Source organism: Solanum tuberosum, unplaced genomic scaffold (assembly GCF_000226075.1).
Source record: "Solanum tuberosum cultivar DM 1-3 516 R44 unplaced genomic scaffold, SolTub_3.0 scf01270, whole genome shotgun sequence".
Taxonomy (NCBI): Eukaryota; Viridiplantae; Streptophyta; class Magnoliopsida; order Solanales; family Solanaceae; genus Solanum; species Solanum tuberosum.
In genome coordinates, this window is record NW_006240296.1 from 3,520 (window position 1) to 9,885 (window position 6,366).

Genomic DNA, 6,366 nt, shown 5'->3' on the forward strand with positions numbered 1-6,366 from the left:
TATTTAATTACTCTAATTTGTACTTTTTTGTGTGGTACTTTCTTTTGTATTTGTCGATGTCACTTAATATGCTTCTCTTTTATATATGGATGTAAGTCAATGTGACTGAATCACATTAAATTTGAAACATTAAAATAGATTTTGAATATGTTAAATCATTGAACAAACTAGACTTGTGTTCAAGGGATTATATCCTACCTCTGATTATATGATCAATACACAATTAAAGAAAACTAATTACACACGGCTCCCTCATCTTTTGGCTTCCCGATCGAACAATGCAATCAAATAAAATTTTATCCAACTAAGTGTTATACCCCATTTTAATCGGGTCAAATAGTATACAACATATTGATGATTTCTAAATTAATTAAATAACTTAAAGATTCGCCAACTAATTAGGGCACCTAATATGGTTAAATAATGTCTAAAGTTAACTCCATTTTAAGGTTTTACTAAACATAAATATTAAGCAACTCCATACCATTCATAACACAACACAATGTTTTTGAACACGCACAGAATCATTTACTACTTCAACAACTTGTCAAGAATCAATAGAGTCACATTTAAACCATAATTTTAGCCAAAATAGAAATATTAAGCTAATTAACTAGCTTAAATATGGTATATAATCACATACCTAATGTTTAACTTTAAGCAAATAATTAACAGAACAATCTTTTAGCTTTCAGATTTCGACAAATATTCAAGAGTTTAGAACTCCTTTTTTTAATGATTAAACATAATGTTGTGCTGCAATAATAGTTTAAGTACGCATGATTCATAATAGTATTTCTAAAATTAATATCAACTTTCAAACTAGAACTATTACAGAGAATTAAACAGGAACTTATATGTATTACTTATAAAATTGAAACAAAGCAAACAGACTAATGTAACCTTCATAGTTTCCATACATCAATAAATCCTAACATCACTGCCATGGCTGAAATAGGGGGCGAAATCTGGAGAGAACAGGAAAGGAGGAAAAAGATAAGGAACTAAGAAATGTGAAATAAAGTAACGACAATCATCTTAAAGAGGACGACAATGAAATAAGAATATTGGTGTTGATGATACATTAGTAATTTTAAGAAATAGTGAAAACGATAACAGTAATAATAAGAATAATAATAATAATATATATAGTAATAAAAAAAAATAGTAGTGAAGTATACAGTATTACACTTATTAAAATTTTAGAAACACAAGGAAATAAATTAATAGAAAGGAGGGACAAAATTGGGTGTCAATACTAAGATTCTTATAAAAGACAAAAAAAAAAATACAACGAAGAAGACATAATTAAATTTCTAAATTAATACATTACTTCTATCATCAGAAGATGTATGAGAAATGCAAAAAGATTTATGTATCACTCCTTGTTTGTCCATCCAAAAATCTAAAAGGGAAATTAAACAATTTCTTTTGATAACTATGATGCATGCAATACTTGATAACAAATGTGGACCATTTAACTTGCTCCATAGTGGAGCAAGCCTGGGTTCAAGATTGAGCTCATGGTGGAAATTCTCGTTATTTATATTAGGATTTTCTTGGTTATCCTCATTTGACATTGAAAAATTAAGTTGGGCTTTAGGGCCGCGATACATCCTCACCGCCTTATCACATGCTCTTGCTGCCTCTTCTTTCGTATCAAAGGTCCCAAGCCATGCACGTATCTTTTGGATGGGGTTTGTAATATCAGCTTCGTGCTTCCCCTTTGGCTTCTTCCTTACACCCCTATATCGAACCTCAATTTGTTATAGTCGTTGTAATAACTGCAATCGATACTTGATGTGCTATATAGTTTCATTATTCCCTGGTAGAGCGAGGGTGAGTTCAAGATTGAGCTCCTCATTTTCTAGGTTATTCTCATTTGATTTCGGAAAATTGAGTTTGGCTTTAGGTCCCCGATACATCCTTGCCACCTTATCATAAGCTCCTCCAGCTTCTTCTTTTGTGTCAAAGGTCCCAAGTCAAACACACACCTTTTGGTTTGTAATTACAGTTCTGTACTTTCCGGTTGGCCTCTTTCTCACACCCTTATATTGATCCTCAGTTGGGGTTACTACAACTACAATGCAATTTTCTCTCTCTGCCATCTGAAAATATAAAAGGAATTTAATCTAAAATTACAGAAGAAATATTTTGTGTATAAAGAAGACTTAGTGAGTGAAAAAGCAACAGGGAGACTGATTTATATAGTCGTTTCTCAAAGGGATGTTTTTGTAATATACATTGTACATATAAGTAGCTTGAAAATGAAGAAAAAAATGACTTTTCTAAACAAAATAGTAGAAATAATAAATCTCATTCCAAGTTCATTATTCGTTAGGCTACCTTTATATATTTTGGGGTGACATTTTTAAAGTATTTGCCAAATAAAAATAGGTAAGTAAGTACTAAATTAACTTATTTTCCAAAACAAACAAAAATAAAATTCATCATTTGAACCAAATACACTCTTAGTTAAGCAATATTTTTATATTTTTTATTATGATAAGTGTGAATGATCATATATTCACAATTAATATTTTTTTACCTTTTAGTACATGATTGACATTATAGAATTGCATGTTTTATGATCTTTTTCTATTTTTCCAACCAGATGCCCCACCCATCCTCAACAAGTAAAGGGAAGTAAATATCCTTATTTTTATTTCTATTTGTCCTCCGTATTTTTAAATGTTTACTCAGGTCAATAAAATAAAGAGATCCAAAAAACAGTTTCAAAGATTTTTAGTTAAGGCAATAACATATATAGAAAGCAATTACTTATATCCCTACAATTGTCTATCAAATTAATCTTATCCCAACATATAGGTAAACCAAATTTTTTAAGAGAGTTAAATAATGAAACCTTCAAATCACGATAAAACTTTTGTTAGAAAATGTGATATCTACAAAATTTATATTCAATGGCTAATATATTTTTACATTTGTCTATCAACTAATTAAGACTATATATGTACTTTTATAAGTTGTGCAATGAAAACTTTGCAGCTTGTCGAGACCAATTGATAGGAAATTACTTTGTCGTTCTTCGAGTAGTGATAATATAATAGTTAGAATAAATGGAATTGGAAAAATTAAATAAAAGGGTTATACCAATGTAGTACTACTACGTACTAAATAATAGTGCAACGCTACTAATCTGGTACTGATATGAATAATCATGAAATATAGAAAAAATTCATCATGTAATAGATAATATGTTATAAATTGAATACAATCAAAATAAAATTAACATAGCGTGTTAATTAATATCATTAATTAACATAGCGTGGACACCACCACCATAACCACCACCATCAGAGTATCTACCACCTCCGCCGCCGTTCCTTTCACTTTGGGTACAATTCCTATTAAAGGGACCAAACTTGTCACACTGAAAACAACCGCTTCCTCCACCACCTCTTTCATCGCCGTAACCGTTGCCTCTAATGTATCCACCTTTATAGCCACTGTCTCCACCACTGTATCCATGGCTATCACCTTGGCCACCACTGTAGCCACCATAACCACCATCTCGGACACCTTTACCACCACGGTCACCAGATCCTCAACATACAAGTGCTCCATCAGGCCCAATGACATCAACAACCTTGGTAAAACGATCAATGTTGAACTCAATCCCATATTTGACAGCCTCACCATTAGTCAGGCTATGAAAACTTCCAGATCTGATTTCGGATTGATGAACAACGAGATTGTTAGAGCCATCATCACTGAATCGTCAACGATGGCTCTAATGATCTCTTTGTTCATCAATCCGGAATAGATCTGAATGTTTTCATAGCCTAACTGATGGTGAGGCTGTCGAGTACGAGATTGACTCCGGGAATGATGGTTGTACCAAGGTTGTTGTTGTTACTGGGCCTAATAGAGCACCGGTCTCTTGAGGATCTGGTGGCGGAGGTGGCCAAGATGGTGGCTACGGTGGTGGCCGAAGTGGTATCCGTGGATGCAATGATATAGACAGTGGCTATGGAGGTGGATACGGTAGAGGCGGCGGTTATAATGGCGGAAGAGGTGGTAGAGGTGGTAGAGGAAGAAGTGAGTTTTTTTAGTGTGGCGAGTTTGGCCACTCTGCTAGGGAGTGTACCCAAAGTGGAGGTGAGGGCGGCGATGGTGGACGTTGTGGTGGTGGCCACGCTATATTAATTTGTATTAAGAGAAGACTCAGTGAGTGAGAAAAAGAAGAGAAAGAGTGATTTATATTGCCGTTTCTCAAAGGGATACATTTAATTTGGTCAACTAATTATTAAATACATTTGAAAAAAATAATTATTGGATTATTGACTAACAATATATATTCAATACTTTTACTAGTTTGCTAAAAACTAAGATTACATAAATTTTGACTAGGAAAATTCTCTTAAGGTCCACTAAGTTTACTTATCAAAAAGAATATTTTCATTAATCATAAGTTCATAATCAGTCAACAATACTTAAAGGTAAGTGAATCACTAAAAAGGGAAATTTATTACTTTAGTTACAACTTAAAATTCAATAAATATTCTCTTTAATATTTATTGAATTTTAAATACCTAGGATCATGGGTCCTTTTTCAAAAAGAAATAAATGATATTGATAAAAAAAATTTAAAAATTGGACTTATTTAAATTTGATATAGAGTATTTAATTAAACTAATTTTGTACTTTTTTTTGTGTGTGGTACTTTCTTTGTATTTGTCAGTGTCAGTTGATATGCTCCTCTTTTAGTTATAGATGTAGGTCAAGGTGACTGAATCACGTTAAATTTGAAACATTAAGGTAGATTTTGAATATACTAAACCACTGAACCAACTAATCTTATGTTCAAGGTATTATATCCTACCTCCGATTTACCTTATCAACACACAACTAAGGAAAACTAATTACACACGAGACCCTCATATTTTGGCTCCCCGATCGAACAATGTAACTAGATAAAAATTATCCAATTGAGATTCTAATAAAAGATAGAAAAATAATACAACGAAGAAGACATAATTAAATTTCTATATTAATACAACATTACTTCTATCATCAGGAGATATATGAGAAATAAGAAAAGATTTATGTATTACTCCTTGTTTTTCCTTACAAAAAGTCAAAATGGGAAATTAAACTATTTCTTTTAATATATGTAATGCATGCGATACTTGATAACAAATGCGGATAATTTCACTTGCTCCCTGGCGGAGCAAGTATGAGTTCAAGATTGAGCTCATGATGGAGATTCTTGTTATTTATTTTAGGATTTTCTAGGTTATCCTTATTTGATGTCGAAAAATTAAGTTTTGCTTTAGGATAGTAATACATCCTCGCTGCCTTTTCAAATGTCTTTGCTGCTTCTTCTTTCATGGCATATGTCCCAAGCCAGCCACGTACCTTCTGGATAGGTTTATAATATCATCTTCGTATTTCGCCCGTGGCCTCTCCTTAACACCCCTATATCGAACCTCAATTGGGGTTACAACCACTGCCACTGTAGCTACAAGGTCATTTTCTAGGTTATCCTCATTTGATTTCGGAAAATTAAGTTCGGCTTTAGCGCCGAGATACATTCTAGTTGCCTTATCATAAACCTTTGCGGCTTCTTCTTGTGTATCAAAGGTTCCAAGCTAGACACATACTTTCTAGTTTGTAATATCAACTTCGTACTTCCCTCGTGGCCTCTTCCTCACACCCCTATATCTGTCACGACCCGGGAGCACCCCCTAGTCGTAACCGGCGTACTCGACCTCGAAGAGGTCTAATACAAGCCTCTTAGCATTCATTCATCGCATAGACACTAAAAACCATAAGGAATTTAAAACTTTCTTTACCAAGAAAACATTTCATAATAAAAAATAAAAAAAATAACAAGCGGAAGACTTTCTAGACTTTATACATGATGTCTCAAAACCATCTAATACTTTAGAGTACAAAATTCGGGACTAATCCCGTACACAACTTAAACAATACTAAAAAGACATAAAAGAACATATTGGGTATTGTCCTCGAATCTCTGAGGACTCACCAAGTCTTCATCTTCAACACTTAGAAACCTATCAAATAGCCATGACATGTCATCATCTCCAAATCCCTACACTTTAGTCCAAAAAGGGAAAGAAATGGGTTAGCACAATTAAGTACTAAGTATGGAGACCATGCAAAAACATGCCAAAAAAGACATTTTCAAGGAAGTAAATGCTTTCATATCATTTGATAAAACCTTTCCTTTACAAGTATAAGAGACATAATACAAGTCAACATTAACATATAAGACCATAGCCAACCATACATATACTCAACATATGTCCATATACAACCCATGCTTTAACTTTAAAAGAACGCATGTCATTTCATTATCATAGGACCTCTACCTAATAT